Source organism: Nannospalax galili, unplaced genomic scaffold, assembly GCF_000622305.1.
Source record: "Nannospalax galili isolate Female #2095 unplaced genomic scaffold, S.galili_v1.0 scaffold612, whole genome shotgun sequence".
In the NCBI taxonomy this organism is placed as follows: domain Eukaryota; kingdom Metazoa; phylum Chordata; class Mammalia; order Rodentia; family Spalacidae; genus Nannospalax; species Nannospalax galili.
Genome location: NW_008333388.1, coordinates 21,105 through 32,910, shown reverse-complemented (window position 1 = coordinate 32,910; position 11,806 = coordinate 21,105). Strand labels below are relative to the sequence as shown.

General features: G+C 39.6%; 1 pseudogene; it reads right to left on the bottom strand.

Annotated features, from left to right (window-relative positions):
- Positions 1-325: 325 nt before the first annotated feature.
- LOC115069447 lies at positions 326-1,065 on the bottom strand (annotated as a pseudogene).
- Positions 1,066-11,806: the final 10,741 nt, after the last annotated feature.

Here is an 11,806-nt window from a genome sequence, read left to right as displayed (position 1 = left end):
CTCAAGCTGACACACCATGTACAGTAAGATCAAGATTCCAAGTAAAAAACAAGCCTTGAGGTCAGCCCAGTGCGACATCACTTGCCTAACTCGTACAAAGTGCTTAGTTCACCCCCAGCACACCACTGAAGAAAAGGACGTCGCTGTGCAGCCCTGTACCAACACAGGGCCACAATTACATCTCAGTGGTAGAGCAGGCACCCAGCATGTTCGAGGTTAGAGCTCCAGTACTGAAAAAAAACCTAAAAGTAAAGACAAAACAATATAAAAATCTCTGAAAGGCAGAAGGCCTTCAGCTATGGCCCACAACCTGCTGTTGCTGTCCTCAAACGTCACCAGGTAGCGGATTCACCAGGTAGTTCAGGAACAACAAGGCTTGGGGGCTGCTAAAATACTTGCAGCTTTCCCCAGCAGCTTCCAAACTGGCCTCCAAATCACTGACAAAAGTTTTTCTGGAGCTGCACGTAGGGCTGAAGAGATTCCTCTCCAGAGTTATGGAACTGAGTGTTCCAGGCTTGGCTGTTCCAGGCTTGGGCATACCAGGCCTGACTGCTCCAAGACTGGTTGCTCCAAACTGGATTAATCCAGGTATGGTTGCTTCACATTGGAAGGCTTCCAGATGGCTCATCAGGTACCCTTGGGGATAGTTGGAATGGAGGTCTGGCTATTCTGTAGATGCAGAGTCCTTACTGTTGAAGGCCTTTGGCCAGTTGCTTTTCTGTCACATTTTATCTTTTGTTTTCGAACCAGGTCTTAACCTGTTTGTAGGTAAGGTTCAGAGTGCTAGAAAGTTCTTGCATCTTCTGCAGATTAAAGACTTCAGTCTCTGAAAACCTTTGTTGTGTGCACACAGCTGGGCTGGGCCTGAGAGAACATGGTTCCGTGCCTCTGTTTCTTGCTCTGGACCTTGTTCTCTTCCTTCTTCCCAGGGCTTTGCTTAGAACTGAGACTGGCTAGCTTTGAAGGTGTGGGACTGGCAGAAGAATCAGGGCTGTCCTGCATGGCTAGGTCCATGGAGGAAGGAGGACAGGCAGTCTCCTTCTGGAGCATCTCAGCAGAAGGCATTTTCCTTAGGACCATAAGTCACAAGCACTGGTGAGGAATCCCCAGAATCAGATGCTTTCTCAGAACAAGGCAAAGTATGGAGACCAGCAGTATCCACACTCAGGTCCATCAGGAGAAATAAAAAGTCAGTCACTTAAAAAAAAAGCCAAAGACTTTAGAGGGCAAGATATTAAAAATAAAATAAAGATTTCCATATGCAAAAATATCAGTCAAGAAGCTGGTGCCTCCTCCTAAGAGGAAGAAACCAACTAGGTCCAGCTGAAATGCTTATATAGGTTTTACTCAGCTTTTTACTTTTATCTAATTTTATTTATATGTTTTCTTAATTTTTAAAATAAGAATTAAAAAAGTTCTTTTCCTCTTCCTCACATTAACTTCATTTTTTCTAATTTTGCATTTCTTTTATTTAACCTTGATTCTTTCCTCTTCCCCCGCCCCATCTTTCATCCTTTTATTATTATTACCTTTATTATTTTTTAATTTCATAGCTTAGTCTACATTACTTTTGCTACTCTCTTTTCTATGGTTACTGGTGGTATATTAGTTCAGTAGTTCAACTGACTTTCATTGTTTTTTTTTCTAATTGTTTATTTTCTTTTTCTGGGTAGTGTTGGGGATTGAGCCCTCAAAAGAAGTCTGACTAATAAGAAGACACTAATGGAAGAGATTCACATACCCACAGTGAGTAAGCTGCAATACTGAAGTATAAGAAATACATAAAGAGCAAAGCAACGAGACCCTTCAAAAGTTCATAACTTACCAATAACTGAATCCGAAGATATTGAAACAGTGCTGGGCAAAGAATTCAAAAGACTAGTTTAAAAAATGATCAATTTAGCCAGGCATGGTGGTACACACCTATAATCCCAGCACTCCGGAGGCAGAGGCAGGTGAATCTCTATGAGATGGAGGACAGCTTGGTTTCTATAGTGAGTTTCAGGCCAGCCAGGGCAACGGAGAGACCTTGTCTCATAAAGGCCACTCCCAAACCCAATGACATCAATGAGGATTATGAGGATTACAATGAATAGATCAATGAAGTAAAGAAATCATTTCAAGACTTAGACATGGACTAGAAATTCAGTGAGATGGAATCTGTGCCCTCTCCAGATTTTTCAAGACTCTCTCCCTCCCTCCCTCCCCTCTCTCTCACACTCTCTCTGTATATTTGAGAGAGAGAGAGAGAGAGAGAGAGAGAGAGAGAGAGAGAGAGAGAGAACATGAGTAAATTCTTCCCTGCTTGCCTCTCTCTTGGTAGTTCTGAGCTCTTCACAGTAAAGGAAGCTGTTGAACAGTGTTCATAGCCACTGGATTTCTATATCCATAAAAGTATTATTCACCAGGTAATTTTGCTGTTCAAGATAATTCTTTTCACATTACCTTTGTATTTTGAGTTCTGGGTGAGGACTGCATTGGAAGGTGGAGTAGACTCCATTTTCTTGAGTCTTCAGTCTTAAGTCCATTTTATTCTCGGAGGAATCTCCACTGATCTAAGCTGATAATTCTAGTTGACACATACTTCAACTGTCCTTGTAACTGATTTCCATGTGGGAATATGCATTGAGCTCTCTTTGGAAAGTTCCATGTTTGTGTCTTTAGCTCCAAGGACTCTTTACTTTCTTCCTATTGACTTATTCTCACTGTGCCTTATTTATTATTGTTGTTGCTGTGTGTACAATATGTGAGTGTGGGCATGTTTGTCACAGCATGTGTATGGAGATCAGAAGATAAACCTTTGGGAGTCGGGTCTCATCTCTGACCTTGCTGGAGACAGGATTTCTCTCATTTCTGCTGTGCTGGGCACTCCAGGCTAGCTGGCTAACAAATTTCTGAGAGATTTTCCTACCTCTGCCTCCCATCTCACCTTGAGTGCTGGGATTACAGATGCACGCTACCGCATCTGGCTTTTGAAATGTAGGCTCCAGGGATAGAATTCAGGTCATCCGGCTTGCAGGGCAGATGTCTTTACCTTCTGAACTATCTTGCTGGCCTTTTAAGTTCTTTTACTGTGTATTTTAAGTTCATAAGAGATACAGGCTTATTCTGTTAGGACAGAAGCAGTGTCTCAGGTGGTTGCCTTAGCATGGTTCATGTTATACCATAGGCCATTCATTTAAAAGAAGTAATGTCTGCTCTGAAAACGCAGTCTACGGACCAGCATAGCCCTCAGGCATGTAGAAGTCGTTGTGTGCTCTGTAAGAGATATGGCATTGCATAAGAAAACCCTCAAGATACTTTCTTAGCAATTTGCCACCTGTAAAATCTTAAACAGAAGAAAGGAATACATGCTGAATCTAAAATCCGGAAAGATACCCCACACAGGGCAGTGATCCCAGAACAGGATGTGTGGTTTCTTTGTATCTCAATAGTGAAGTGTCCTTGGCCCATTCTTACATGGTCAAGGGGTTGGCAAACTCTATGTGGTTGCCTTTACCAACAGGATGGCGTTAAATTGGAAACAGTGGGAGGAAACACAGGCGTTCAACAAACATTCGAAACTCAAACAGCGTATTTCAAAGTATTATAATCAAAGAAAAAAATTTATGTTGAGAATAAGTATTTTGAGTGAATGTTAATGAAGGCTGTAAAGAGTAAATAAGACTCTTACAGAATGCATCAGAATCAGTGTTGAGGAGGATTTACTGCTTCATAGATTAAGTTACTAATTTTAGAAGCTCTTAGAAACTAAAGCCCATACAAATCTTGTTAGAAAACAAGAACAAATAAAGCTAATACTCTAAGTTATCTTTAGGAATCCCAGGAAAATAGGAAAGCGCACTCCAGGCAGGGAGGGAAATGGTAAAAAGAAGAGTAAAAAATCACGGAACAGGAAGCAGAACAAACAAGGAACCAAAAGTTGATTCTTTAAAAAGTCAAAATAATTTAATTCTGGGTGTGGTGGTGCACGCCTTTAGTCCCAGCACTCGGGAGGCAGGTGGATCTCTGTGAGTTCAAGGCCACCTGGTCTACGTAGTGAGTTCCAGGCCAGCTAGGGCTACAGGGAGACCCTGTCTCAAAAAGACCCCCCCCCCAAAAGTCAAAATAATTTAAAACGGACTAACAGAAAATAAAGAGAAGACTCAAGCTACTAAGATCAGGAATAAACAGGAGAATATGCTACAGCCTTGGAGAAATAAAAATGATCATAAGGGATTACCAAGGACAGCTGTTTGGCAATGCAAGACACAATTTAGAAGAAATGGACAAATTCCCATGAGGGGCCACATTATCAGTTGACCGAAACAAAGAAAATTTGAATAGATTTACAAATATGAAAAGATTAAATAATTAGTTTTGAAGCAGAGTTGGAGTTTGTTAAGAATTTTTAATATAGATTTTAAACACTAGGGGTAAGAAGAAGAAAGTGTTCAGAGGAAAGTAAGACACACCTGAAAAAAGGTGTGGGCTCCTCAGGGCAGAGTTGCTAAGACTAAGTTATTAATTTTAGAAGTTCTTAGTAACTAAAGCCCATTCAAATCCTTCACAAACTTTCAAAAATATTAGAGGAGGAAAAACTTATCAAAACCAAGATTATCTTGATGCAAGACAGAAGTGAAAAATGTAAACCAACATTCTTCATAAAAATTCCTTAAACAGACATTAGTGGAAGAATTTAGGCAAGCTGGAGATGAGGGGCACAGTCCTCCAGACTGCTAAGGGGGCCCACGACTTCTGACACCAACTGCGAAGGAGTTTAGGTAGACTGAGGCAACGGTCCCACAAGGCTCCTCTTGCTTCAGCCGCCAGTTGGACATGTGGAGTTCCACAGAACCACCGTTAATTCACACCGCCTGCTCACAAGTCCATGAATTCCCAGGGCCATCTTCAGCTTTGGTGACCCACTGAAATGACTGGAAGAACTGAAGAAATGTGCTTGGGACTATAGTTTTATTATTATAAAAGGATACACGTTAGCCCATCCAAGGGAAAGAGTCCTAAGATAAAGTCTGGATGCATTCCAAACATCAAATGTGTATTATCATCAGAAACGTGTGGCCATTCTAGCAAACCAAGAAGTTCTGTGTCTTTGTGGGTAGGAAGCTCAGGTGCCTTTGGTGTTCTGAGTGGTGTTTCAGCCACAACCTGCCTACATGGATAACCTTCAGTCTTCATCACCTTTCTGAGGTCCAGACTAAGCTGCATAGCCTCTAATTCTTCCGGATGTAAGAACTGAACACCATGCTGCAAAATGATGATTGTAAATCACCAATAGATTATCTCAAGTCAAGGCCCCAGAAAAAGAAAGATATTCCTGTTAGGAAAAACATTCCAGAATCCTGGGGATCCCTCCAGGAACTGAGGGGAAAAGTCATATCTCTCTTGCTTAAAGTTTGTTTTTCTTCCAGGAATTTTATTAGTACATATTAACAGGTTTCATGCTCAAAATTTCGTACACACATAGAGTGTACTTTGATTACATTCACTGATTATATTCACTCTTGTGATCCTGGCTCCTTTTCTCTTCCATGAAAAGTGTCTTTGCACTTTCTAGTTCTATTATTTATTTATTTATTTTTTATTTATTTAATTGATTTATTCTTTGGCATGGGTGCTATTGCGGATGGAATTATCTTCTTGATTTCTTTCCCAGCAAGTTCATAAGTACTATATAGATAAGCTCTGACTTTTGTACGTTGATTTTATATCTTGTTATTTGATGAATAACTATTTATTTATGTATTTATGTATTTATGTATTTATTTATTTATTTATCTATCATGTGAGTGTATGTGGATACATGTACCACGGCACATGGGCGGAGGTCAGAGGACAACTTGTGATAGTCTATTTTCTCCTTTCACCATGTCGGATCCAGGAATTGAACTCAGGTGGTCAGGCTTGGTGGCAATCACCTGTACTCACTGAGCTATCTCACTGGTCCTATTTAGTATTTCTCACAGATTATTTTGTGTGTGAAATGTTTAAGGACGCCTAGATGTAAGATCATATTATCTACCAGCAGGGGTCATCCTACTCCTTCTTTTCCTATTTATAGCTCTTGTTTCTCCTGCCTGGTTGCCCTGGCTAAAATTTACATACTATATTGAATGAGACCCTTGTCCCATTCTTGGTTTAGAGGAAATGCTTCCAGTTTTTCTCCGTTAAGTATTTTGTTGACTATGGTTCTGTGGTACATAGCCACTATGTGATAAAGTATGATCTTTAGGATTTTTGTCATGAAGGAGTGTTGGATTTTATCAAAGGCTTTTCTGTATCTCTGAGACGATCATGGAATTTTTGTCCCTAAGTCTATGTATGTACTGTGTTACGTTTATTTGTATGTCAAACCACTCTTGTTTCCTGCATTGAAACCAATTTAATCATGGCAAATAATATTTTGAATGAGTTGTTGAATTAAATTTACAAATATTTTGATGAAGCCTTTTGTCTTTATGTTCATGAGGGAAATTGACCTATAAATTTATTTTATTCTATCTTATCAGATTTAGGTATCAGGCTTAATATTGGCTTTATAGAATGAGCTTTTAAGAGTACTTTCCTGTTATATTTTCTGGATTAGTTTGAGGAGCAATGGTATTTATTCTTTAAAAAATGTGGTAAAATTCAGCAGTGAATACATTCCTGGTCTTTTTTGACTAGGAGACTTTATTACCACATCCATTTGCTGTTATTATTCTGCCTGACCAGCATTCCAGTGAGTTTTCCTTCCTCATGTGTTTTTTTAAAAAATAATTTATTGAGAATTTCACACATGTATATAAGGTGTTATGATCAAATCCACGCCCACTCCCTCCCTTCCACCTCCTCCCATATCGCCCCATCACTATTTTCTGATCACTTCATGTACTCTGTCTTCTTTTTTTCTTGGGGGCTTTTGGCTCCTCTAACATCCCCCCTCTGAGGAGGTAACCCCTAAATCCTTTAAGGACTAGATACCAGCTCCCAAGTACTTTTGACATTTTGGCCTTTGGAGCGGAGAATGTTGTCCTCGTGTTCTTAACGGCAGTTCTCTTGTTTCTTCTCTTGGGTCTGGGATTTCTTTGGTTATCCTAGAAATGCTCATTTAGCAGTTTTAAGTTTTTTCAGCTGGTGCTTATTTTGGGAAGTCTTTATTTCTTGTTCAATTTGAAGGCTATATATTTTAGTTTATCAGTTACTTTTCCTTCAGTGCCTGAACCCTATCATTCTACACCCTCTTGTCTTTTATCATTTCTGGCGAGAAATAGGGTGTTATTTACAGTGGGTTTGCCTTTAAATGTGACTTGGTTTTCGTTCCTTGCGGATTTCAATCTGTTTTAATGTGTCCTGGAGTGAATTTGTAGTCAATTCTGTTTGGAGCTCTCAAGGCTTCCTGTACCTGGATATCCTGTTTGTTGTTTTATTTAGAGGGATAATGAAGAGATACCATTAACTATGTTCATGTGCAGGTTTTGTGGGGTTAGACTTTCCTCATTTAGGTGAATTGTGATTACTGAGTAACACAGTAAAGACACCTTGCTATTCGTTACCACTTCCTGGCTGTCACGTTGTATTCCACCTGATGAGTGACGGTCCCTGGTGCTTCACATCCTTCCTGACATTCGGCAGTGCTGATGCCGCAGGGCTGGCCAGTCAGTCTGTAAGGGCATTTCATTTTAATATGCACAATTCCCATCTTACATTGATGTTGACTTTTTTTCATGCTTACTTTCTTTCTGTCTCTGGCAAGGTGTCTGTTGATACTTATGGTTCAACTTTGTGTTGCTCATTTTCTTACTGAGTTTGAGGCATTCTGTGTATAGTTTGGATACCAGTGCTTAACCAGCTACATGTTTTGTAAAGACTTTTCCCCCACTCTGTCACTTCCCTTTACATCCTCTAAGAGTGTATTTCACATAGGAAATGTTGCTAATTTTAACAAAGTCCATGTTGTCAGTTTTTCACGGACTGTGCTTCTGGAGTTTTATCTTTTAAAAAGTCAATGCTAAATTAAGTTCTTTTGGATTTGCTCCCAAATTGTTTTCTAGGCAGCACACAGCATGGTGTTTTATGTGAAGGCATACAGTCTATCTTAATTTTTGTGGCAGTTTTAAGGTCTGTCTTCAGACACATAGTTCTACATGTGGATGTCCAGTTTTGCTATAAAACCATTTGTTGAGAACATTTGTCTTTCCTGAGTTACTTTTGTTTTTTTGTCAAAGACTGATTGACAGTTTTGTGTGTGTATATTTTTAGGACATCTGCTTTTCTTTCACTGATGCATGGTCTATTTGTTTATGGTATATCATAATTATTGTGGATTTATATTATAAAGTAATGAAGTTAGTATCTGCCTTCTGATTTTGTTTTTTCCCTTTAAAACTGTATTGATTACACTCTTAAAATGGATTCTCCGTTCCCAGCAGCTCTTGTTACCAGTAGCTCCTCAGCTAGGCAGGGGCGCCCTGCCTACCTCCCCTCTCCATGCTGAGACTTTAGTCTGGCTCAAGCTTGTGCAGGTCTTGTGCATGTTGTCACTGATGGCCACAGATCCAAGACTATATGGGCAACACAAATCGGACTTGATGTCTTATTTTCAAAGAGAACACAATGGAAAGCAGCATGACCTGGGAGGAGTTGGGAGAAGGGGGTGAATATGATCAAAATACAGTGTATGAAATTCTCAAAGAACTGATCAAAATGAGGAGAAAAAAATGCCTTGGCTGTTTTGGGTCTGCTGCCTTTTCATCCATCAGGTTATTGCCACATTCATGTCCTCTTGTGCCTCTGAAGATTTCCTGTGGGAGACCAAGTTATTCTCTTTTGGTTAGGCTCCGCTAACCAAGAACAAACCACAGACCCAGAAGCATCATAAAAAGCCCCGAATGTACCATGCTCAAAGACTCCGGGTTCCAACAGATCTCTCTGTCTTCACATCACGGGCCCTTCAGCTATGAGACTCCATCTGTTTCTCTACACTCTCCTCTTCCTGTTGACCCTCTTACCCTCAGGTAAGTTGATGGCTGATTACAGGGGTCTTCAGTTTAAAAGGCTTTCTAGAAGATCAGTCTTGTAATTAGTTTTACAGGTTCAGGAACCTATTATCAGCAGCTCCACTAAGATTATGTCAAAGTAAAAATAGACATTCCACTGTCATTAACCCAAATCAGGTGCAGTCATGTTCTGTCCTATCCTTTCTTTGTATCTCTGGAATCCTTGGTGAGGGAATTTTTGTGGGTGGTTATACTTTCCAGGACATTTGCAGCAACATCCATGATGGTATTCACCCAATAGGTCAGGAGATGGATGGGATCTTATCACTCGAGGTAGTGGTAACTGTGGGCCACAAAGATTTGAAAACTAGATATGGGAAGAGATAAAGATATAAAAGGATGACTATTCCAAAGTAAGTGAAGTCAGATCCTGATGGACGCCGTGGAATTAGCCAGGGAACGTAACCATTTTGTGAAATGGGTCAAAGTATAAACAAAATCCAACATAACAGACTTTGTAAGAAACAAAGCTTTGCAAAGTGAACCTGTGAACTAGGAAAGAGATAAAAGGACCACAGACAGTCAGGAAAGAACAAATTGCCGAGATCGTGGTGTATAACAGGCTTGTCACATGGTAATGGAATACAGATAAATATGGACGTGGAGAAGGGGGAATCACCACTAAAGCTTAGTAGCCTGAACATGCATCATGGGAGTCTAGAAAATATAGCATAGTCTAAAGAAGAAAGAGGAAAGGAAATGTGAGTACAAAGACACAAAAGACCAACCGAACAAAGTGTTTACTAAGAGAATAGTGTATTTCATAAGAACTTGGCAACATCGATTAAGATGAAATCATGCTTAAAGCAGCTGCTTCAGGAACCAGTGTGTTGCTATCACAGATGAGGTTCCAAAGAGTCAAAGAAAAAAGCAAAGATCTATTTTAATGTCTGTGTTTATTCTGTCTCCTCTTGTGGACAGAGGATTTCTTCTGCTTCGTCCTGGCTTATTGCCATCATCATACAAACATTGTCTCTCCGATCTTAAGTAAAAAGTATCTCCTTGCTTTTCCTGCTCTGTTTTGCATCAAAGCACCTTAAACTCAGAGGCCTGCAGTCTTGGCCTTGGAGCCCCGCCTTTCAGGCTCTGCAGAATGCATCCTCAATCATTCATTCGTTCTCCCTATCTTCTGCTCTGCCATTCAAGTTGCTTTTGTCCTGACTCATCAACAGCTTTCTCTTTCTTAATGCATCACCAATGATCTGCATCCAGCTAGCCCTAGGGGCCATTCATCAGTAAGTACCCTTACTTGGCCTGTTTCAGAAGTTTCCAGAACCGGCCATTCCTCGCTGTTCAGGTGTTATCACTCTGTTCTCTGCCTGCTCCGCTGAAGTCTCCTCCTTAGCTTCTGCTACCAATTCCTCTTCCTCTAGAAAATTTTTTATTTCTTTATTTTGATTGATTGATTTTTGTCTTTTTGAGACAGGGTGTCCCTGTAGCCCTAGCTGCCCTGGAACTCATTATGTAGACCAGGCTGACTTTGAATTTTCAGAAGTCAGCCTGCTTCTGCCTCCTGAGTGTTGGGATTAAAGGCATGGACCACTATGCCCAGTTGACTTATTTATTTATTTATTTATTTATTTATTTATTTATTTATATTTATTTTTTAAATTATTTATTTAAAGTGTCCCTGCATTCCAAGCTGGCCTTGGAATCCCTATGTAGATCTATGTAGAACAAACTGGCCTGGAACTCACTGAGATCTGCCTGATTGTGCCTACCAAGTGCTGGGATTAAAGGCATGCATGACTACGCTGCAGTAAACAAGCATTCTTGACGTCCGTGTTCATATCTCTGCTTTTCTCAGCAGTCTCTCACCTTGTTTTATTTCCATCGGTTATGCTTTGACATTTCTGGTGTATCTTGACAGAACTTGCTGTAATAGAAGCTCTAATCTTTCCAAAGGGTTAAAGCATTTTCTCAAGATCATATTGCAATTTAATGACAGAAATAAAACTCAGGTTTACATACTGTTTTACTTTAAGGTGTGAACTGTCTGTCTCCTTACATCAAAGTACCTATAAATGAACATACCTTTGTCTTTGATTCTAGTGTTTTTCTTCTGCCAAATTAATGTCAGTCATGGAATTAAATAGAGCTTTAACATATTCAGTAACACACTCCAGAGCAGGAGCGCATCTCTTTCACAAGTAGCTATAAATCTCTAGGTTCACAGGTGAATTAATACAGTTATGCAATATTGAACTCAGTATAAGCCCTGTAAGATATAAAATTGAATGAGTTTTTACCCTTTAAAGAAGATCTCCATTTCAAGATATGTTGTTTCCTACATTTTTAAATATTTTTTTATTAGAAGAAGCATAATCATTACAGCTTTAACATGCCCAGTAACAGTTTCCAGAGCAAAGACACAGCTCCTTCAAAAGTGGCTATAAAATTTCTAGGTTCACTGTTGAATCAATACAGTTATACAATACTGAACTCAGCATAAGCCCTGCAATAAACAAAATTGAATGAGTTTTCAAACCTCAAAAATGATCTCCATTTCATTCCAAAATATACTGTTTCCTACAGAAAGACTCATTGTTTTTGCTACTAACACTGAGATGTTGGAGCATGCATCTCTAATCTGTATGTATCTGGTTATGACTAGTCATAATCATTTGCACTCAGATCCTTGGTGCCTGTGTATGTCTACAAAGTCATTGGGTAGATTTCAATGGTAATGTTCATCACCTCTGCTAATTAACATGACATAAAATCTTATGCTTCCTCCACAAACATAATATATTTTTTAAAATTTGATT